At 39.1% G+C, this 24,234-nt stretch overlaps 2 protein-coding genes and 1 non-coding gene across 11 annotated transcripts in view; 2 read left to right on the forward strand and 1 right to left on the reverse strand.

Moving 5' to 3' along the window:
- QPCT (glutaminyl-peptide cyclotransferase) overlaps window positions 1-17,631 on the reverse strand; it is a 48,168-nt gene extending 30,537 nt beyond the window's left edge. Inside the window, exon 1 of one of the 4 annotated variants that reach the window (XM_063618165.1) lies at window positions 17,487-17,631. The gene's annotated coding sequence lies outside the window, so the exon portion shown is untranslated. Of the gene's footprint in view, window positions 1-17,418 lie in introns of all 4 variants that reach the window. The other 3 variants (XM_055243682.2, XM_063618164.1, XM_055243681.2) reach the window with 3 other exon arrangements.
- LOC129463254 (U6 spliceosomal RNA) lies at window positions 10,664-10,770 on the forward strand. Its single transcript, XR_008651063.1, has one exon. It is a non-coding gene; the product is annotated as a U6 spliceosomal RNA (small nuclear RNA).
- Window positions 17,632-17,694: 63 nt separating the features above from the next.
- The window catches only part of PRKD3 (protein kinase D3), a 71,801-nt gene continuing 65,261 nt past the window's right edge, over window positions 17,695-24,234 (forward strand). For 2 of the 6 annotated variants that reach the window (XM_055243665.2, XM_063618141.1), the window contains exon 1: window positions 17,719-17,824. The gene's annotated coding sequence lies outside the window, so the exon portion shown is untranslated. Of the gene's footprint in view, window positions 17,825-18,082; window positions 18,288-24,234 lie in introns of those variants that run through there. The other 4 variants (XM_055243666.2, XM_055243670.2, XM_055243669.2 and 1 more) reach the window with 4 other exon arrangements.

Here is a 24,234-nt window from a genome sequence, read left to right on the forward strand (position 1 = left end):
CTACAAATCCAACACCACTATGTATGTATCACTTCATTCCTTATGCATATCTTTTCTAGTGTCTTACACATTAAATATCCTTCTCCTTTCCTTCGCTCATTCTTTTCTTTCTTCCTTCATTTGGGAAACTTTTAGAAATCCCTTATATCTGCTATTTTTGCCCTACTTCAACTTTTGCTTTCTTCAAACTCTTCCTATGGAAGATAACTAATGACTTCTCCATTTTAATTAAAGTTTCAGACTCTGTTTTTCGTCATGGAAAAAATGTGTTGTATATATAGTGATAACACTGTTCTCAAGTGGAGAAATTTTTACTTCCATTATATTATAGATTCTATACTGTGATGTGAAGGAAATGAAAGACCCAATTGCCAAAACAGATCTTCTCCATGAAGCTGCCATGGCAGGATGTTCCTACACCCAGTCCCACCTTTAAAGTGATGCCATTAGACCAAAGTAGTAATGACCAGAAGGTTCTATTAAAACAATAGTTTTCAAAAGTGTGGTCCATGGATACTGGGGATTCCCCAAGACCCTCTTGGCTATCTCCAAAGTCAAATCAACTTTTATAATAATACCAAAACAAGATTCACCTTTTCTACTGTATAGACTTTGCACTGATGTTGCAAAAGCAATGATGGGTAAAAATGCTGGCACCTTAGCAACTATCAAGACAGGACACAAAACTGTACTATTGAGGAGGAAAATCTATACTTGTAGTCATTGTATTTTTCTTTTTTTTTTAAGGAGTTTCACTCTTATTTCCCAGGCTAGAGTGCCATGGTGCGATCTCGGCTCCCTACAGCCTCCGCCTCCCAAGTTCAAGCAATTCTCCTATCTCAGCCTCCTGAGTAAATGGGATTACAGGCATGCACCACCATACCCGGCTAATTTTTGTATTTTTAGTAGAGACAGGGTTTCACCATGTTGGTCAGGCTGGTCTCAAACTCCTGACCTCAGGTGATCTACCTGCCTCGGCCTCCCAAAGTGCTGGGATTACAGATGTAAGCCACTGTGCCCAGCCATCATTGTATTTTTCACTGCCATGCATAAAGAAAAAAAAAAAAAGAAGAAGAGAAAGATAAAAGAGCCAGTTTCACTTAAGAATGTCATTGATGAAGTAATAAAATTGTTGTTTTACTGCCTTCTGAAGCTCTCTCTCCATGAAGCTAGATTTTAAATCTAGCAGGACAGAGTACAGGAGGAGAGACAGCTCCTCAAGTCTGCCTTTTCATCTCATGGAGACCACCAGCTCTGTGTGGATTCCTCCTACCTGCACTGCATCCTGGAAACTCTCAAAGCGGTAAGCTGGAGAAAACATCAGGCTCATCTCATTTCATTTTCCCTTTTCTCACCACTTTCCTGTGATACCTCTTTTCCAATATTTGAACATCATTTTAAAAATTTTTATACACTTAGAGAGTACAAGAGCAGTTTTGGTACATGGATATACTGCACAGTGGGGAAGTCTGGGCTTTTAGTGTAAGCATCACCTGAAAACATAGTATACATTTACCCATCAGGTAATTTCTCATCCCTCCTACCCTCCTACCCTTCCAAGTCGCCAATGTCTATTATTCTGCTCTTCATGTCATTGTGTACACATTATTTAGCTTCCACTTACAAGTGAGAACATGTGCTATTTGAGCTATTTCACTAAAGATAATGGCCTCCAGTTCCACCCATGTTGCTACAAAAGAAAAAAATTTATTATTTTTAATTTCTGGGTAGTATTTCAGGGTGTGTGCGTGTGTGTGTGGCATTTTCTTTATCCAATCCATTGTGAATACCATTTTTAATATATTTTAGGTGGGATGACAAATCCAGTTCCATCTTAACTGGAAGCACAAATTGAGAGTATGCAGCTTTTTATACTCACGTGGGAAAATAGGAGGTAGAAATAAAACACTTCTGCCGCACACCAAAGGGCAATTGTCTCAAAGAAAAGCATTTGTACCATTGTTTGAGAAGTATAGTGGGCCTCAGTGGCCCACACCTGTAATCCCAACACTTTGGGAGGACAAAGCAGGTGGATCACTTGAGGTTAGGAGTTCGAGACCAGCCTGGCCAACAGGGTGAAACCCCCATCTCTACTAAAAATACAAAAATTAGCTGGGCGTGGTGGCGGGCACCTGTAGTCACAGCTACTCCAGAGACTGAGGAAGGAGAATCGCTTGAACCTGGGAGACAGAGTTTGCAGTAAGCAGAGATCACACCACTGCACTCCAGCCTGGGCGACAGACAGAGACAGTCTCAAAAAAAGAAAAAGAGAGAGAGAGAGAGAAGCATAGTGAACTTGCTACTTTTTTCATGAAATTCCAATTTAATTGAAAGAACAATGACTGATAAATTATGATTATTCAGACTTGGATATTTGGCAGACATTTGAAAATGAATAAAGTGCGCCTATGCCTTGAAGGAAAATAACTGACACTGTTTGTTGCCAGTGATAAAATTGGATCTTTCAAGTAAAAATTGGAATTTTGGATAACTTGTATCTGCTACCATAAGCTTGACAGTTTCCTGATATGTAACAACTTTTATGACAAAATTGGTGATTTTAACAAATGTGATTATTTATTATATATAATGAAATGCTCAATATTTGGAATATCTGCATAACTCAGTGAAGCAATATTTTCCAAATGCTCAATTCACCATGTTACAGAGTCACAAAGAAAAGTTCCATTCAAAGTATAAGAGACACCCAGTGGATTTTAATGTAATGGAATAAAAACATGTATTTAGAAGCAGATTTTAAGTTTTACCTTTTATGACACTAACATTTGTCATGTTTTGATTTAATAATGAAGAAGATTATCCACAGTTACCTGAAAAGGCTATTCAAATACTCTTCCTTTTTCCTACTACATGTCCGTGTGGGGTCAAATTTTATTCATGTACTTCAACCAAAATAATATATCACAACAGATGGAATGCATAAGCAAATATGGAAATCCGGTTGTCATCTAAAAAGTCAGAAATTAAAGAGACTTTTTTTAAATGCCAATCTTCTCACTAAACTCTTTTTACTTTAGAAAATATATTTTTTCATAAAACATGTTTCTTTAGATGCAATGGCTTTATTCTTTTAAAATAAATCCATAATTAAATATTTGTAAAATGCCTGTTCTAATTTTCAATACAATAAATATTGATAGACATGGTCCACATAAATGAAAGCTGTTTGTGGTCCTCAATTACTGTTACTAATGCGAGGAGTCCTGAGACCAAAACATTTGAGAATCACTATGTTAAAACCATTCTACTTGAGAGAGACAGATGATAATACATTAAACCAATGCTTACAACTGTAGCTACACATGGAAATTATCTAGAAAGCCTTTTTTAAAAAATGGTGCTGTCTGGCTTCCACCCCCAGAGATTCTGATATTATTAGCCTGGTGTGTGGTCTGGGCATCAGATTGCTTAAAAGCTCCCCAGGTGATTCTAACATGCAGCCGTGGCTGAGAATCATTGCATTAAGTCACACACTTTGAGAAATACATCAGCAAAAATCGTATAATCAGATTAACTATAACATTAATAGTCATGTTGCATTGTAGTTATTTCATAAGGCCCTGAGGATAACAGCAAAAAAGATTGGGAAAGTGGCCCAGCCTTAGACAAATTATGAAGTAGGCAGCTTAAATTAAAACCCCCCAACTTTCCCACAACTTTTTGGCCCCATGCAAGTCTAGTACTGAAGCACCCTGCCTTTTGTTCCTTTAATAGTCAGAGAATGTAAAGAGTCTTACATTATATTCTTGTTTGAATCTGTCCGCCACCTCTTTCGATAGCAGAGTGAAAAATTAAAGTATTTGCCTCTGCAGTCCAGAGTCAGATTTTTAGTGTTCCTTAGAAATCTCAGAAATCCAGATTTTCTGTAAATATTCCCAACTTCTTTCACCATATCAGAGGTCAGGTCAAGGTGGCAATAAAAGCTAGGAAAAAACACATTCCTCTTCTCTGGTTTTCTGGCCCTCTCGCTTCCCAGTCCTATTAAATAACATGCAGTGTCCTCTCAAAGAAGGAAAGAGAAACAGTCCCCATAAACCCTGATTCCTTTCACCAACACTAATTATGCCCCTCAAACAACATTCCTTTTATCCTTTAATAATTTATCATGCTTTTGATCAGTTTTTCTCTGAGAGCTCTGAAAACCAAAAGTGTTCAAGATCCAAAGAAATTAATCTCTAGTAAGAAATTTCAGTGCACTCCAGGAGATGAGAAGTAGAATCAAAGATGAGGAGAGTGAAGGTCACCTGGTGACCGTCAAGCCAGCCATCCAGAGGAAAAAACTCCTCGTCTGAGGAATTTAGAAGTAATTAGACTTCCCTGTTATCTAAAGCGGGCATCTGGTTCCAGGCTTCTTTCTCAAAAATTTATGAGTAACTAGAATTTCCATACATCTCCAGAATGTATGTATGTTGAAACTCATTATGCAACACTTGCTGACATCAAGGCACCAAAATGCCTACAAATTTAACCATTTATCATGACCTACGTGGCTAATAGGGTCCAAATTAACATTAAACTCCCGCTTTAAGGTTCATAAACACGCCTAAGGGAAAATCCACCACAATTCCTCCCTTGCTGAGGTGCCCTGCTGCATTCTTCTGCGGCTTTCTTTCTACCTAGTAAAACTTTCCTTTTCAAACCTATACTGTTGTCAGTAAATTCTCACCAATCTGCAAGTCGACCACCTTCTAATGCCGGGGCTCTGACACCTAGCCCACCAAAAGATAAAGACTCACACACAAAATTCATTCCTTACAGCTCACAGAATAGACAGCACTGATCTACACAGTACCTAAACTATGATGTGAAGTTACAAACAATTGATTGTTACAGGAAGTATCTATGCATATAATGTTTAAGTCTGTATATTTATAGAAGCATACAGGTTGACATTTTATTCAAAAAATTTCATCTATGTTTAATTTTTTGCATCTTGTGGGATCAAATAAGATAAAGCACCAATTTCATATATATATATATATATATATATAAATTTTTTTTTTTTTTTTTTTGCGAAACAGTTTCTTGCTCTGTCACCCAGGCTGGAGCATAGTGGCATGATCTTGGCTCAGTGCAACCTCCGCCTCCAGGGTTCAAGTGATTCTCACACCTTAGCCTCTTGAGCAGCTGGGACTACAGGTGTGCGTGCAACACCACACCAAGCTAATTTTTGTATTTTTAGTAGAGACAGGGTTTCACCATGTTAGCCAGGCTGATCTCGATCTTCTGACCTCAAGCAATCCACCCACCTTGGCCTCCCAAAGTGCTGAAATTACAGGTATGAGCCACTACACCCAGCCTTCTGCAACATATTAATGATAGAACATGAAAGGTAAAAGGCTGTTAGTTCAAGAATTTTTCATTCAGAGTTACTAAATTTTTATAGCATAAGTTAAAAATATGATCAGAGATGTTAAGTATGTCAATAATGTGTTTTTGAGACCTACTTCTATAAATAAGTATGATGAGAGATATTATTATTATCCTCATTGTTAATGATAAAAAAGTTAAGGTACAAGGTTAAGTCATCTATTCAAAGCCATGTAAAGCTGATTCAGTTGCAGGCTGTGTACTTTTACTCTACCCTACAGGCTTTTATAGTTTCAGAGGAGAAAATTAAAGTAGCTATTAAAATCTAACTTTCAATAAGCTGAGGAAAGCTTTTACTGAAGTTAAAATCAGATACCATTGAAAGTAATTTTTCTGTAGATTTTAAGCACAGTATTCATTTTTGTATTTTTGTCTCCTTTAATCATATATCTAATATCATATCTATTAGTAGAAGGGGGAAAGGGACATTTTTTTCAAAAAAATTAAATGCCAAATGTAAATTAATATAATCTAAAGTCAAGACGAAGGCACTCAGTTGTCTTTTGCTTTGGGGTCATTTGTGGATTTTCTACGGTGTTATATTCTACTTATCCATGTTTTAAAGATATGAAATTGTGATATCTTCCTACTGATCAGGCTACACAGACTGTTATCAGACAACTGAAAAAGCATCTTTTCTCTCAATCTTATAATGTTAATTGTGCTTGTTAATTCGTCTCTTCCTGGCTTTTCATAAAGAACAATCATTCTAAGAGTAATTTTCAAGTCATACCAAACAAACAACAAAAAAAAAAGTTTGCTTTTAAGACTCAGGTTAGGCCCATCAGTGTCAAGTAAGAGGAAGAAAGGCTCTAAAACCTCTTTCCACAGGGTCCAAAATAGAACATTAATTAAGCAAATAAAAATGACACAGATTCACAAAAAATAGCAACAGTTATTTTAAAAACAAGCTGGCTATGCCACACATAGCTATTAACAATAATAATAGTAGAAAGTTGCAACATAACACCATAACTCAAATTCGGCCCTAAAACCACATATGCTCCTATAAATATCTAATTTTTGCTTAAATTTAGATTGAATTTATGCTGTTTGTTTTATTTTTATATGTGAAAACATTCGCAAAGTATTTTGAATGTTTTAGTAATACTTAGTACAGATTGTGGTCATAAAAAATCCTTTCAACACTACGGTTCATATACATGCTATTGTTCAGATTATAATAAATTAGATGAACTAATCCATCTTCAATTTTAATGTTTGGGAAAGCATTTCAACAGAGCTCATGATTAGTAGCACCAGGCCAAGAGTATACCTAAATTTCCCTAAAAAAGAAGCTTAAATTACTCAGCACAGAATTTCAGTAAGACTAATCCCCTTCTGTTACTGCCCAAACCTTGATCTTTTATGGTTCTCCCTCAGTAAATCACATACCTATTATGCAGAACACTAAAGTTTGAATTTAGAGATCTGTGAGAAAGGAAAAGAGATTAATTGCCTCTTATAATATCTTTGTTTAGTCCTCCAAAAAATTTCCTTCTAACAATATTAGATCTGTATTACAATCAGGAAGAAGCACAGTAGTAATTTTAGAAAGGGGGCCAAAAGGAAATTTCATAAGCAAAAAGGAGGGGCCATAAGAGAACTGTACATCTTCATTCCACTGTAAGGCAAAATGGTCTTCTTTTTATTCTATTATTTGATTAGAGAAAATGACCATCAATCAGAGAAACAAACTAATGTCTCAGGCAGGAAATAAATGACATTCAAGACTAAGCCATAGGCAGGGCATGGTGGCTCACGCCTGTAATCCCAGCACATTGGGAGGCCGAGGCAGGCGAATCATTTGAGGTCAGGAGTTCAAGACCATCGTGGTTAAAACGGTGAGACCCCCGTCTCTACCAAAAATACAAAAATTAGCCGGGTGTAATGGCGCATGCCTATAATCCCAGCTACTCGGGAGGCTGAGGCGGGAGAATCGTTTGAACCTGGGAGACAGAGGCTGTAGTGAGCCAAGATCATGCCACTGCATTCTAGCCTGGGCTACAGAGTGAGACTCCGTCTCAAAAAAAAAAAAAAAAAAAAAAAGATTAAGCCATAGATAAAGAATGCAGTAACAATTATTATTCAGGATTTTTTTTTCTTTTTGAGATGGAGTTTTGCTCTTGTTGCCCAGGCTGGAGTACAATGGCACGATCTCAGCTCACCGCAACCTCCGCCTCCCAGGTTCAAGCGATTCTCCTGTCTCAGCCTCCCAAGTAGCTAGGATTACAGGCATGCGCCACCACACCCTGCTAATTTTGTATTTTTAGTGGAGACAGGGTTTCTCCATGTTAGTCAGGCTGGTCTCGAACTCCTGATCTCAGATGATCTGCTGTCTCGGCCTCCCAGAGTTCTGGGATTATAGGCGTGAGCCACTGTGCCCGGCCTATTCAGGATTTTTAGAGACTGAAAATATGAGGGAAACCTGGTAAAGTGGATAGACGATAGCCTAATTATAAAACTTCTCTGTGTGCTAGGATTACATGTTAATCTTTATTCAATTATGCAGATAGCTATAGAATACTATTATTTTATAGTACACACATGCATACATCTTTAGCATATCCTTTGCAGGTGTAAAAAAAATTATGATAATGTAATCCTTAAATGGCAGGCACCTGGTAGTATAGTAAGTTCTTGAAAAATATTATGTCTAAAAACACATACCTTACGATTATAAAACCTAGTGCCTGCCACAAATATGGAGAAATATTTGATTCATTACAGTATATAATGTACAGCCTAACCAGTAGGCTAACGACAAGCAGACAATGATCTTCCCTTGACCCTGATACCTCCTTTAATTATTACTCTCTTTCCCTTCACTTCCATTTTTTTAATGTAATCTACACCATTAGTTCCCAAATGCTAGTTCCATATTAATGCCTGTCCATGATTATGCTTGGTCAGTTCGTTGCAAAAGGAGAACATTATTTTAAATGTTGTTAATATGACAATTATATTTAATCAAAGTCTGATCTTTGATCTTACATTCTTCCTCCATATTTGGGAATAATCAGTTGTAGGTTCTCGGGTTTGTCTTTTATTGTCTTGCTCTCTTGTTTCATTGTGGTAAAATACATACAACATAAAATTTGCCATCTTAACATTAAATACATTCAGTTCATTAAACACATTTACATTTTTCTGCAACCATCACTACTATCCACCGCTAGAATTATTTTCATCTCGCAAAACTGAAACTGCACCCATTAAACAATAACTTTACATTCTCTCTTCCCCCAAGCCTCTAGCAACCACCATTCTTTCTGTCTCTGTGAATTTGACTATTCTAAGTACATACCTCACATAAGTGGAATTATACAGTATTTGTCTCTCTGAAACTGTCTTATTTCACTTAACATAATGTCTTGAAGGTTCACCCATGGTATAGCATGTCTCAGAATTTCCTTCCTTTTTAAGGCTGAGTAATATTCTGTTTTATGTGTATACCACATTTTGCTTATCCACCCATCCATTGATGGAAACTTGGGTTGCTTCCATCTTTTGGCTATTCTTAATAATGCTTCTATGGAGATTTGTGTATAAATATCTCTTCAAGACCCTGCTTTCAATTCTTTTAGATGTATATCCATAAGTAGAATTGCCAAATCATATGGTAACCCTACTTTGAATTTTTTGAGGAATCACCATAGCGGCTGCACCATTTCACATTCCCACAAACAGTGCCTAAGAGTTTCAATCTCCCTACATCTTTGCTAACACTTGTTGTTTTCTTTTTTTTCACAGTAGCTATCCTTATGAATGTGAGGAGATATCTCACTATGGTTTGGATTTGCATTTCCCTAATGATTAGTGATGCTGAAGTGTTGCTTTGCTTCAGTGTTCTTAATTGGTAAAACAAGAAGTTGGCAACTTGCTTAGTCTCCATTTTTTAACAAATTTATAGGTTATTGATATCTGAAAATCTGAAAATCACCAGTGTACTTTCTATGTCCTCTTCTCACCTAAAAATTACCCCATCAATTCACTGCAGTCTGGCTTTGGCCCTCAATCTTCTCCTGACTTCTCTCACCAGAATTAACAAACTAACTTGTAATTGCCAAGTAGAATGGACCTTCTTCAGTCTTTACATAATTAGTGGAAAGTGCAGAGTCTCTGGGGCCAAACCTAAAGTCCTGCTTCCTTCAGCAGAGTAGGATCTCGACAAATGTAATTCCTGCTCCTGGACTTCCCTAAGGGAAATTTCATCCCTTCCCATAGTTTCATTCTCTACCCTATGCAATGATTCCCAAACCTCTAACACTCAACCATGTCAGTGGAGCATTAATACTGTGCAAGGCACTCTGCAATGGATATATGGATAAATTAACTATGGCTTCGGCGCTCCAGAAGCATGTGGTTTAGTAAGATAAATAGTTGTGCAATACAGTGTCACAGGTGCTATGAAGGAACATGCCAGGAGCACAAAGAAAGGAATAATGATTCCCATATGACCTGGAGTGGACAGGGAAGGTCTTATAGAGGAGAAACTTGAAGTGAATGAATATTGGAAGTACTTACCAGGTAGCAGAGGGGAGACAATTATCGCCACATGTATCAATTCTTAAAATTAACAGAAGAGAATATTTGAGGTAGGAAACCTTAGAACATCATTTCAGTGGACCAGGTGAGGGCTAGTTAAGGCCTGAACTAAGAGACACTGGAAAAGAAGAAAAGAGATACCATACAAGAAACATAATGGTACGAAATTGATGGGACTTGGTCACCAATTAGATCTAGAGAACAAGGGAAAAGAGTTTAGGCTGACTTAGTAGGTTCTGTCTTGGATAAACAGATGGCGGTACCATGCACTAAGATTGGAAATATAGGAAGAGGAACAGGTTACAAGGAAAAGATGAGTTCAATTAGGGACACTTTGAATTTGTGGTCTTTCTGTGGGACATTCAGGTGCTTATAGAAAGATCAAGGATAGAGATGCAGATCTGTAAGACAGACATCGAAGCCCTATGTAGCAAATGCATTAGGTACCCTGCCAGTATCCCTCCATGCTCACCATTCCCATGCATGCCCTTTCAGGGGCTTCCAACAGCAAGCACCTGGGAGCCTTTGCCTGAGGGCTCCCGGCAGAGCCCACTGGGTGGGCCTGCCAACTCCGAGACTAATGGCGTTAACAGGGAGTGTCTGCTAATAGATTTCTTTTTGGAGGTGATGAAGATGTTCTGAAATTACATAGTGGAGATGTGGCACAACTTTGTGAATACACTAAAAACCCAGTCAATTCTACACTTTCAAAAGGTGAATTTTAGTGCTTACTTCGACAGCACATATATTAAAATTGGAATGATATAGAGAAGACTAGCCTGGCCCCTGTGCAAGGATGACATGATAATTCGTGAAGTGTTCCATATTAAAATTATACAAAATAAAATAATAAATAATAAAATAAATAAAAGGTGAATTTTATACTTTTTGATTTTTATCTCCATTTGTAACAATTGTGTGAGAAAAAAATACATATGCTATGGCTCAGCCCAACTGAAGTATTTGGTCCACAAATATGCCCAATGTCTTCACATCTGTGTGCCTTTGCTTGCTCTATTGCTTCCACCTAGAATTTCGAATTTCTCTTTTCTCCCACTCCTCTCCCCCATGTTTCCTAATCCTATTCTTTCTTCCAGGCCCAGCAAAAGTCCTCCTTTTCCGTGCATTCAGTCTTCCCCAGGTCAGGGATTTATCTTGTACTTCCCTGACATCTTCTAACCCTTTATTTTGTTTCCTGCTTTTTTTTTTTTTTAACTCTCTTCTCCATATTATAGATTTTCACATAGCTTAGCTAATAAATTTCAGATTCCTGAGAACAGGAGGTGTTTTACCTGTAGATCCTATCAAATGTCTTGTACATAGGAGCCTCTCAAAAATGTTTAGTGAATCGATACATCAAGGACTATAAAATCTCGAGGGGAGTCTAGGAAAAAAACCAAGCAACCTAATGAAAATCAATTCACCTTCAGCTAAATTAGCCATCGTCATTTAAAGAACATTAAAGGAAACAGTTTAAAATCTAGGGGAATATGGTCAGAATTCTTTCTGGAAATACTTAAGGTTTTGAAATTTGAGGTGTCATGATAAGAGTACAAATTATAGTAAAATGTTCAGGTCATTATATTCTGACTAACTATATTAAAAATAAACAAATATAAACCTATTTAGTGATTTTACCCCTACTATAGAATACTTCAAGCTGTTAGTACAGAAAATGTCATAGTGACAGCTTCTGGTCACTTGAGGACCTGTGCAGTAAGATCTTCCTTTGATGATGTAAAGAGGAACTCATTCTATGACCATAGAAGTTCCTGTTCCTTTCAGTTCTTTATTATCTTTCTAAATTTCCCTCCATAGAATCAAGCTTAGCAACTTTTCTTTCTCTATGCTGCCAAAGGACAGGAGGAGATACAGAAATGTGAAAAGCTCTAATTCTTTAGCATGAATAACAATATTAATAGTTAATCCTTATTGACCATTCTCTGTGTGCCAGGCTTTTTAAAAAGTGTTTTTCAGGTATTATCTCATTTAATCCTTATAATAATTCATGGAGGAAGAATTATTATCATCGTAGTTAACTGACGACAAAGAGACTGAAGCACATAGAGGCTAATTTGCCCCTGGTCACACAGCTTGTTAAATGGTGGAATCCTGGTGTATAACAAGGCAGATGATATTATGTGCATAATACATTACATTTATTTATTTATTTCTCACAACAGCACTGTGGGGTAATTATTCCCCCCTCATTTTACATGTAAGGGAATCAATTTTTATTGAGATTAAGTAGCTCAAAACTACTAAATGGCAGAGCCCAGATTGTACTCTGTCTTTGAAATCACATCCCAACCCTTTTCTTCTAACCGGTTCCTCTGGGCTGGTGCAGTTTCCACGCTCCAAGAAGGGAGTCCCAACTCCTGTTTTGGTCAGTCCTGGTAAGAGTTCTTTTGTTTGTTTGTTTGTTTGTTTGAGACAGGGTCTCCCTCTGTCGCCCAGGCTGGAGTGTAGAGACACGATCCCAGCTTCCTGCAACCTCTGCCTCCCTGATTCAAGCAGTTCTCCCGCCTCAGCCTCCTGAGTAGCTGGGATTACAGATGCGGGCCACCATGCCTGGCTAATTTTTGTATTTCTAGTAGAGACAGGGTTTCACCATGTTGGCCAGACTGGTCTTGAACTCTTAGGGTCAAGACCCCTGGGCTCAAGGGATTCGCCCACCTCAGTCTCCCAAAGTGCTGGGATTCCAGGTGTGAGTTGCCACGTCTGGCTGGATAATTAACTTTAATGCTGGCTTCCTATTCAGGTCAGTAGCATCTTTGTTCTCTTCCTCTGTTGGCTTTTTAAAAATGTTATAACCAATTTAGAGTATTTTAAGAGTTTGTTTGTTTTTGTTGTTGTTGTTGTTTGAGAGTCTTGCTCTGTCGCCCAGGCTGGAGTGCAGTGGCATAATCTTGGCTCACTGCAACCTCTGCCTCCCTGATTCAAGCGATTCTCCTATCTCAGCCTCCTGAGTAGCTGGGACTACAGGAGCGTGCTACCGCATCCAGCCAATGTTTTATTTTTTTTTTTATTTTTTTTTTTGAGACAGTGTCTCCCTCTTGTTGCCCAGGCTGGAGTGCAATGGCGCAATCTCTGCTCACTGCAACCTCCGCCTCCAGGGTTCAAGTGATTCTCCTGCCTCAGCCTTCTGAGTAGCTGGAATTACAGGCGCTCGCCACCACGCCCAGCTAGTTTTTTGTATTTTTAGTAGAGACAGGGTTTCGCCATGTTGACCAGGCTGGTCTCGAAATCCTGACCTCAGGTGATCCGCCCGCCTTGGCCTCCCAAAGTGCTGGGATTACAGGCGTGAGCCACTGCGCCCAGCCTGCATCTAACTAATTTTTGTATAAAACAGAACTTTAAAATTAATACTCAGTTGAATAAAATCTAGAATAAAAGCAATAATCCATAACTCAAGGGAATTTAATGTTAATTCCATTTTAAAATCGATGAGCACATTTATGTATTACCTACTTTTTCCTGGAGAAACTTATTTTGCAGTCACAAAGATAAACAGACATTATTGGAAGTAGTTAAGGTAATTGGTTTTTTACTGCAAATTATCTGAATATTCATTTTTGTTTTTGCAACAGGGTCTTGCTCTGTCACCTAGTGGCACAATCTTAGCTCATTGCAACCTCTGCCTCCCGGGTTCAAGCAATCCTTCTGATCCTCCCACCTCAGACTCCGGAGTAGCTGGGATTACAGGCACGTGCCACCACGTCCAGCTAATTTTTTTTTTTTTTTTTTTTTTGTATTTTTAGTAGAGACAGGGTTTGCCATGTTGGCCAGGCTGGTCTTGAACTCCTGACCTCAAGTGATCTGCCCACTTTGGCCTCCCAAAGTGCTGGAATTATAGGCATGAGCCACCACGCCTGGCCTGAATATACACTTTTAAGAACTGCATATGAAATCCTAGGTGAAACATATGCAGTAACCACTCCCTTTAGTTACCAGATTTTCCTAATCTTTTTAGTCAAGCCATCCTTATCACACCTCTCTTTGATTATATACTATGTTGTAAATATATATACAGATATATATTTACAGATACCACGCAAGAAACATGATGGTATGAAATTGATGGGACTTGATCACCAATTAGATCTGGAGAACAAGGGAAAGGAGTTTAGGCTCACCAAGTAGTTTGTGTCTTGAATGACTAAATAGATGGTGGCACTATGCACTAAGACTGGAAAGATAGGAAATATATATGCAGATATATGAACATAGTAATATAACCAAGTGTAAAATTATATAAAGCTAAATATAAGTGCAAATAAAGGAAAGAGAGGAGTTATATGGAATAGAGAAAGTTACATTAAAAACGAATGAATGCGCCTGGCCCAGAGCTGGTGTTCAATAAACAATAGATATTATTAATAACCTTTATACCCAAGCAGAAGAATTTGGACGTGGTAAGGTAGGTGATAAGGAATGATTGCAGAGTTTATCATGTGGTACTTTAGGACTACTAGACTAACTACTATCATCAAGACATATTGAAAAAATTCACTGATTTAATCAACGTTTATTGAGCACTGTGCTAAATGATGAATAAATTAAAAAAACGGCCAGGTGCAGTGGCTCATGCTTGTAATCCCAGCACTTTGGGAGACTGAGGCTGGTGGATTACTTGAGGACAGGAGTTGGAGACCAGCCTGGACAACACAGTGAAACCCTGTCTCTACTAATAAATTAAATAAATAAATAAATAAAAGATCTGGTCTTCTTCAAGTTCAGAAAAGGGAAGGGCAGATGGCGATCCCAGGAGGATCTGATAAACAATCCACAATAAAATGTGATGAGCCACATGAGAATTATCTCTCAAAGGCTATCAGAACACAGAACAATTATTGATAGCCTGCAAATCAGACAAGACAGTTCCAAGGATGTAACAGTTTGAGCTAGTCTAAGAGACCAGCTAAAAGTCTGTTGTGGTAATCCAGATGTGAGATACGGACTAGGATAATGGCAGTGGAAACTGAGAAAGGACACTTTGAGAACTATATCATCATGTATGTCTCTGCTGATAAAGAAATAGATCCTAAAGCATTTTCTCCCATAACTATTTTACTAACTCTATACTGATACCCAAATGCTTTATTGAATTTTTCAGCTGTGTTTCAAGGTCATGGAAAAAGACACAAACACAAAATAATTTTCCAGTGACTACATTCTATAAATTAAAACCAGCTGAAGTTTTAAAATGATGACAATTTCCTCTAGCTGGAAATTGTTATCAATTTCCCTAGTGAAAAAATTCACTGATTTAATCAATGTTTATTGAGCACTGTGCTAAATGATGAATAAAAATAAGGGCCAGGCGCAGTGGCTCATGCCTGTAATCCCAGCACTTTGGGAGACTGCAGCGGGCAGATCATTTTTTCCCCCTGCATTTAGGTTTCTAAATCAGATGTCTCTGTTATCTCAAGTCACAAGAGTGTTGACTTTCTTTGCTTGCATTAGGTAACATATTTGAATGGCTATGTTGTGTGTCATTAAGTACAAGGAGCCCAATAATGCGGGACAAGTTCTCCAACTGCAGCCATAGAAGAGCAATATTGTAAGCTCGTTTTCATAAAACACCACCAAGAAGAAAAATCCTTTCCATTTTGAGCATTCAGATTATCTTTTCTCTCAAGGATTAAAACATTTCACATGGTAATACACTTATTTATTAAATTCAGTCTTTATCTCTATAATGCTCTTAGAACAGGAATGGAACACCTTGAGGAAACTAGTTCATGTTAAGCAAAAAATTAGATACAAAGATAGTTCTTTGATCAAATGTGCTGAAAGATTTACCCAAAGTGGAGGAGACCGCTTTATTTTTAAAAAGAGAAGCAGAACACTGGAAATAAAATGAAATATATACATTATATATCTCTATTTTCACACATGCACACAAATACTTAAATCTCTGTATAACAGCAGTTTGAATCGTCTGGAAAAGTTACTTCTAGGAAGAGTAACTTCTGTCGCTTTAAGTACTACAGCAGAAAATGGAAGTTAATAGTGAGATAAGACTGGCTGTAAACTGCTCCAATGAGGTCCTGGGAATCTTGCTCAGAGGCAAAATTTGGGGCTGGACTAAAACGTCTGTTGGGAAGTGAAAGGAAGAAAAGGGCAAAGTTAAGCAAGAGAGTCCTTTAAAAAGAAGGCAAACTTGAGTCAATCTACTTTCAATTTTAAAGTAAAAGAATAGCTGAATAGGACTCTAATAACAAAGATATAGTAAGATTGAATTAGATACTGCTGGATGTAAGACATTTAGCAACTTCCAATTCCTGAGAATGTTCGGAAATCTTTTTAAATAGGTTTTAAATAAAGTAATCAAGGTTTTACACAATCTTACCTGCCTTATGTTTAATATAAATTATATTAATATTTTCATTTCTTAACTTTAAATCCAAGGACATCCATTAAGAGTGATGATTTTGTATCAAAAGTAGGGGCTAATTTATGTTTATTTTTCTTTCTATTCTTGAAAACTGCCCTCTTGGCTGGGCGTGGTGGCTCACGACTGTAATCCCAACAATTTGGGGGGCCGAGGCGGGCGGATCTCTTGAGGTCAGGAGACCAGCCTGGGTAACACAGCAAGAGACCTCATCTCTACAAAAACTAACTTAAAAGTTAGTGGGGCGTGGTGGCACACGCCTGTAGTCCCAGCTGCTTGGGAGGCTGAGGCAGGATAATCACTTGAGCTCAGCAGCTCCAGGCTGCAGTGAGCTATGATCGTGTCACTGCACTTCAGCCTGGATGACAGAGTAAAACCTTTTCTAGAAAGAAAGAAGAAAGAGAGAAAGGGAACAAGAAAGAAAAAGAGAGAAGAAAGAAAACTGCCCTCTTGATTGTAGTCCCTCTGATTGTTTCAATATATTTAAGTACTTTTGGGATAAAATGTTGACATAAGGAGAATCATGTGGCTTCTGTGACAATGGCTGTCAGCTTCTCAGGCCTTTCTCTCACATAAGACATCGAAAATTTAAGCACAGTGTATTTTCCCTCTAGATCCTTATGCTGCTGACTCCCACCCCCGCCCCACTCACCCGACACGGTCACACTTTGTCTTGGAGCAAAACAAATGTTAATATTGTGTTTCCAGACACGTGGAAGCCTAGGTTTGGTGATTCTGGACTGCACTCCACTTTGGTGGTAGGGTCACATTCGCGTTTAAAGGCCGACGGGGAGGAAACACCAAGCACCGGGAAAACCCCTGCAGTCACCAGAACGTCGGGTTCGGGACGTGCCGGTTTGGGCGCGGAGCTGCGGTACCGGCGGCCACCCCGGGGGCAGGCAGCAGGGAGGAGCATGCGGGAGGGCTGTGACATCTCAGGGTGGAAGCCGCTCTCTGCTCTGGACGCCTTACAAGTCCCCCGTTCCAACTGTCACCTCTAGCCCATTGTCGCCACCGCCTCCCTCAGAGTGCACGGCAGTAAAGGAAAAGACAGTACCGTCGGCAACAGCGGGATCAAGTACCTCGTGTAACTGATAGAAAGACACGCTCGCGTCTCCCGCGGCGCCCCGCCCCGTGCCCCCGCGCTTACGAAGACGCCCGGAACTCGAGGGTGCGGAACCAGCCCGACTGTACCCGGCGCTCCCGGCGCCCCTTCGCGGTGCAGAGACAACCCCAACCTCCCGCCGCGGCCACCTCCTGGCGGCCGCGGGCCGAGGAACTACAGCTCCCGGCAGGCCCCGCGTCGGCCGCGCGCCCCCGCCCCCCGCGCGCCCCGGCCCCCCGCCCTCCGGCCTCAGGACGGGACGGGGAGGGAGGGGCGCCGGCGGCGGGCGGGATCCTGCGGGGCGCGTGAAGCCTCACTGGCGCCTCGTCCGGGACCCAGACGCTGGCGGGCGCAGTTTCTCACGACGGGCCGAGCCTGCCACTGTAAGTAGTCGCCTCGGGGAGCGCTGAATAGACACCGAAAAAGTTCGCGCCGCCGCTTTGTTCTCCCGGCCCGTCGGGCTGAGGCGGCGGCGGCCCCTCCCCCATCCCCCAACCACCCCCAACTGCACGCGGCGGCGGCAGGACTCGGACCCCGCGCCCGGCTGGGCGGCGTCAGCCGCGCTGGGCGGGAAGTTGGGGGAGCGCTCGGGGGGAGGTGGGCGGCTGAGGGGGAGCAGGGGCGCCGCCGCAGCCACCAGAGGGGGCGAAGTTCCGGCGTCCGCGCGGAGGCCAACTTGGGTTCGCGCACAGCTGGCGACCACCGCGCCCGGCCCATCGGAGGCGATCCGTTCCCGGGTGTCCCAAACTAGTTCCCGAAGCCAGACCCGCGGCGCTCGCAGTGCCGAATTTTGGACGAGCTTTTTCGTTTCATTTCCTCACTTTGCGTTGTAGTCGTCTCAAAGGGGTGAGTAAATGGTGCTAGGAGAATGTAAGCCCCTCGCCCCAGTATCCCGACTGCGTTTGGATTTGCGCGTTGCAGCGTTGCTCCGAGTTGTTCCCTCCTGGGAGGTTTTCCTTAAGCTGAAACACTGAGGAGTACGACTGTTTCTTTGAGCAGTGAAAATGACCATATACTACTGTATTGCCGATTGGGTATTTTATTTCAGGTGAACGCAGTCAGAGGCATAGGCCTTGCCGTCTGCAGGCACACATATAATTCAAGCGACAAGTGTGTGCGCGACCTGCAGACTTTTCCACACACAGATTGATGGCATGGACGTAACTGTGTCTTCAACCACACCCATCCCCACAGGAAATAAGACTATCGGTGTCATCTTTGATTAGGAAGGATAAGTTACACCCTGAACTACTACTTGGTGCGGCACAGCTTTTATGAGACATCGCCACAAATGGAACAAGAACTTTTAAATGCCTTAATTTGTACCCTAGAAAATGTTATTTTATTCCTCTGAAACGTTTTTCTTTTTACCCTTCTACTTAATGTCGTGGTTCTTATATTTTTAGCGATTTTGATTTTCCTTAGCTTTGCTGCAGAAGGCGTCCATAAAGTTCCCCCGACTGAGATGTAGGCCAGTTTTTCCTTTATCAGCGAACCCTTGCTTCCTTCCCTGTTAGATTCCGAATTAAGATCAAGCATGGACATTCAGCCAAGAAGTTAGAAGATTTTCTAAAAGTAGAGTTTGAAACGTGTCACGCAGAAACCGTGGAAGGTTTTTCTTCAGTAGGTAGTAATACAGTTGTGGTGGGCCTGAACGCATGAGCTTGGAGTACTCCTTGACAAGCCAGGTTCCATCCTCGGTTCTATAATTTAGTATATGGCATTTCACATTTCAGGGTGACTCAGGTTCTGTAATTTAATATATAGCATTTCACATTTTAAGAATGTTGACTGATGTGTATCTTAAAACTAATTTTTTAAGCATCCTAGATAATGGTAAGTCTTTTAGAGAAAATTTTAAGCTTTCAGTTTCATCAGATAGCCACTTTAAAATAGAAATTTCTTTCTGTTAGTGGATTTAAACACTGCCACACACACAGAACTTCATAAATAAAACTTTCTGATATTACATTTTTTTAAATTACGAATTGAAAACACCACACACAGAAAAATACGAATAGGTGGTCATTTAAGTGCAGTTTTCTTAAGGGACATTTTGTTCTCATTTTTGAAAGACTCTAAAGTTGAAAATACTATAGTGGAGTTAATTGTTTGTTTTTAAAAGAAACTGCTTGTACAGAGCTTGATATGTAAGGAAATTATTTGCTAGTACAAGTTTTAATTTGATATAATGCTGCTTATAATTCACAGTCTTCTGTGATGATTGTACTTTGAGTCTCACTGATTATGTAATTCAAATCGAACTTGCTATATATATATGTATCTCTTTGAGTAGCCCTCTCAGGAAAAACTTGAGATAATGTGCTTATGAGATATTTTCATTTTAATATAGGAAAAAATTTTTTTCCACTTCTGTGGTTAGTTTATTGTGGCAGTATGTGAGAAATTGCTCATTGGCTGTTAACCAATCAGATTTCTTAGCTACTACTGGTGCAGAGATGAACATCTGTCAAGCTTAACATAGATTCATATTGCATTGCCAGACTGGCAGTCCATAATCTTATTACTGGATAAACTTTTCAGTTCCTGAGCAGAGCAGATATGGTGTGCTCTCTCAGTACTCTCTGACAGTGGAAGGACTGAGATTCAACTGTCACTGGTCCAGATGAGCAGAATTTTAGAGGAAACAATTTAGCAAATGCTGAGCTCTTAGGAAAAATATGTTAATCTAAAGTAATAGGTATTTTTGAAAATATATAAGTCACTGTTGGGATTGCTACAAAATATGATTTTTTAAAAAACCAACGACATAGATACTTGAGTTTTTAAATACAACATACAATATAAAAGCAAGAACAATTATTAAGCAAAGTCAAACCTGTGTCAAAACATGGACATGGACTTTAGGACGCTGGTCAGAATTGCATTGAAAAAGACCACATACTTTTACGTGGTAGAAGAATACTAATATTAATACATGTCAGGAGGCGTGGACACAACCCTCCACAGCATTAGCATTTCTGGTACACAAAACTAAGTTGAACCTGGAAAACTCTTTACTGGGAAGAATTCATGTTATAATAAATATTGTTATTCCAAATAGGAAAAGCATTTTATCTCTTCACTTTAGCCTTTACTGAGTATTGTACAAAAAGAATGATGGCTACACTAAATAATGAGCTTCTTTTTGAAGAATTTAATAACTAGATGCGTTTTGCCTTCCTGGAATCCTTTTGTCTGTCTCTTTGTTTCGTTGACTCTTCCTTATCCAGAGATCTCAGCTTAAATATTTCCTTAAAGGTACCTTTCCTGAGATTCCAGCTGGAATTGAGTCCCCTTAGTATACTCTGCCATATCACTTCTTGCAGTTTATAATTACCCAGCTGTTTGTATGAATGTTATGTCTGTGTCTCATATCACACTTTGAATTTCAGAGAGAGCAGTGGCCATGTCTGTTTTGGTCACTGCTGTATAACTCCAGTGTCTCTCCTAACAGTCTGGGAAATAATAGGTACTCAAGTATTTGTTAAATGGAGATACTGCTGTTAGAGCTTCTCCTAATTAGAGTGTTAAAAATGAGATAATGTGTGCATGGGGGAAGGGGAAGGAGAGGAAGAGGAAGTAGATAAACTTGTGATATTACCATGAGATAATCCTCAAGTAAGTCCTCTCACCTCCAGGGCCTTTGTTTCACCTTGTCTGTAACAATAGAACAGACTGGGTTCAAGATGCCGTTAGTATCCTATCTTTTGATTCCATTAACAATGATGATGGATTATGTAAGCTCATTTGAATGGGATATGTGACAGTTAGCTCCCCAAAAGAATATTTGACATGTTCCAAATAAACATATTAGAAATGCTTGCCAACTAGATGATATTATTTAGAGCCTCGTACCCCTGTTAGAAACAAGCATATATAATTGGTATATAGTTTGTAAATTAATAAGATGTACTATTCTTTCAGTTTTCTAGTTGAAGCGTAAAGACAAAATTAAGCAACATATCAAGGTTCATGTAAGTTACAGTTATTAGGTTTAATATTTAGTCTTAATATTTTGCACCCAACGTCTTGTTGCATCTTCCAGAATAAATCTGGGGTCCATAAACCAAACCAGGAGAGGGAAAATGGAATGAGTGGGCAGAAATCTGACAGCTACTAGGTTTCTTCTATTTGTGTTAATGCTGAGACTTTTAAAAATCATTTTTATATGTAGTGTTTATTATGAATAGTTGTAATTTGTTCTGATAAATTAGTTGTATTAAACACTGTTACTTGGCTAGTATTACTAGGTATAATAAAATGGTATTTAGTGGGAAGACATTCATCAAAGTAGAAGTAGTTAATTTGGGCCAGGTGCAGTGGCTCACACCTGTAATCCCAGCACTTTGGGAGGCCGAGATGGGCAGATCACTTGAGGTCAGGAGTTCGAGACCAGCCTGGCCAACATGATGAAACCCTGTTTCTACTAAAAATCCAAAAATGAGCCAGGTATGGTGATGTGCACCTGTAATCCCAGCTACTGGGGTGGCTGAGGCACGAGAATCGCTTGAACCCGGGAGGTGGAGGCTGCAATCAGTCAAGTTCACGCCACTGTACTCCAGCCTAGGCAACAGAGCAAGTCTCTGTCTCAAAAAAAAAAAAAAAAAAGTCGTTAACTTGCATACAGTTTTATTCATAGATATTTTACTACTTTATTGTGGTAGTTCAGCTTATAAAAACTACTTAAGTCAGATACGTTGTGGAGCTCATTACCTCATGAGACAACCTGTTCCATTGTTAGGTTGTTGGATATGGAATAAAGTAGTAGAAAGAACTTGGGCTTTGGAGTCAGGGAAACTAGTTTGAGTCTCATTTCTATTGCTTACCAGCCATAGTCACAGGCAAGCAACAACTTCTCTAAAATTCTGGTTTCTTTTCTGGAATATAGAGTTAAATCTCTGAAAGTTGTTGCAGGGATTTAATGAAGTATCATATCTCACTTTATGTGTTTAGCATAAAATAAAGGCTTAGTTGTTAATTCCTTCAACTAATTGCTATGAAAATTGCTAAAACTTGCTGAGCACTTACTGTTAGCCAGGTGTTGTTACAGATAGTTTATACCCCGTAGCTCAATCCTTGCAACCTGTGAGGTTAAGTAAGAAGTGCTGTCATCTTAATTTTTCGTCTACCCTCTGCAGTGATACTGAATAAAATCAATTCTATTAACACTTATTCGAGTATTTGAAAACCTCTTATTCTATTTGGTTTTGTTAAGCACATTTTTATCACATGACATTATTTTTACCTTCGCGTGCATGATTTTTTAAAAAAAAAAATCAGTATGGCTCTAAAAATGTTGACCATAGATATAAACATAATAGTGATATAGGCTGAGTAACAAAGAGTATACAGACGGATGCCGATGTGTTCTCAGTGACCTAGGGCATTAGCTTTGCATTAGGTCTTTTAGTCACCCATTATATTAGCAGTTTGAATTAATCTTTTGCGTTGATAAACACCTCTCATATAAACTGCTTACAAGTAAGCATTTCCCCATTTCTGTATTGCACATTTTGGGGAAACTAAATGCAAAGCTTTACACTTACCTTTAAGTTTCAGTTTAATTTTAGTTATTTCTCCTAGATTTCTTCAACCTGAGGATTTTATAAGCATATTCTTTATGCCTTTATTATCTAATAAATAGTGAAAAACAATATAAGGCTGAGGACAGTGTTTCAAGGCAGTTCCATAAAGACTTTCCTCGTCTAAGGTGACGTAGAGCAGCAAACTTAACTACACTAACATCCAACCCACACTCCAGTAACATACTTACAAAGATAGCATCGACAATCATCTTGGATACTATTTTTGTCAGAATAAACTATCTTTTTTTTCTGGCTTTGCTGATTTTGTGGTCTTGGGCAAGTACTTTAATCTCTAAACCTTTGTTTTCTCAACCATATAATGAGTTGCTGTGAGGATTAAATGAGGTAATATGTATAAAGTGCTTAGAACAGTATCTGACAGATAGTAAGAGCTTAATAAATGTAAGCTATTATTATTTTTTTCCAGTTAAGAAGCCTAATAATCATTATTTTCCAAGATGTAAATGTGGTTGACTTCTAGTGATCATTATATTCTTCTCTAGTTATTCACAAACCATTTGCTTCATTATTTTTTATATTTGTAATTTCTGAAATTTGCTTTCCTGCTTCTCCAGCCTCCAGAACTTGAAACTGCTCTACAAATCTCCAGGCCATGATTATATCTGTCTTTTTGAGCTCTTTTCCAAGATTACAGGAGTCAGCTTTGTGATTACATTTGTGAATTGCTTTAGTAGTATGGAATGGATTGCATCTGGACCCAGAGACTCAAACTCATGTAAAGTTGTTATAGTCTTAGTCATTTGTCTCAGGTTTCAGTTCTCAATGCCTTTCTGCAGTTTTAGTTTAAAACTGTGGAGAAGATAAGCAAAATACAAGTTGAGCAGTCTGTCTTTCTGTGTGATTTCTCAACCTTAGCAACATCCTCTGAGCAGTGATTCTTAGTTCCTTGTTCTCTTAGAGAAATAGTGTGTTCTTGTGGAGACAGCACTGGTAAGAAAGTACGAAACCTGGCTTCTGATTCCTGCTCCACCTATTAATAACCATGTGCTGCTGGGCAAGTTGCATTATTGCCTTGTGCTTCAATTTTCTTGCCTACAAAAATGATTTTTACCCTGTCAACTTTCAAAGAGTTATGAGGTAAAGTATGTGAAACATTTATAAACTATCAAGTGTTGTACATTATATAAGATGGAATAATAATCATTTACTTGAAAGTAGCTATAAAAGCTTTCATCTTCAGTTTT

Source organism: Symphalangus syndactylus, chromosome 14 (genome assembly GCF_028878055.3).
Source record: "Symphalangus syndactylus isolate Jambi chromosome 14, NHGRI_mSymSyn1-v2.1_pri, whole genome shotgun sequence".
Taxonomy (NCBI): Eukaryota; Metazoa; Chordata; class Mammalia; order Primates; family Hylobatidae; genus Symphalangus; species Symphalangus syndactylus.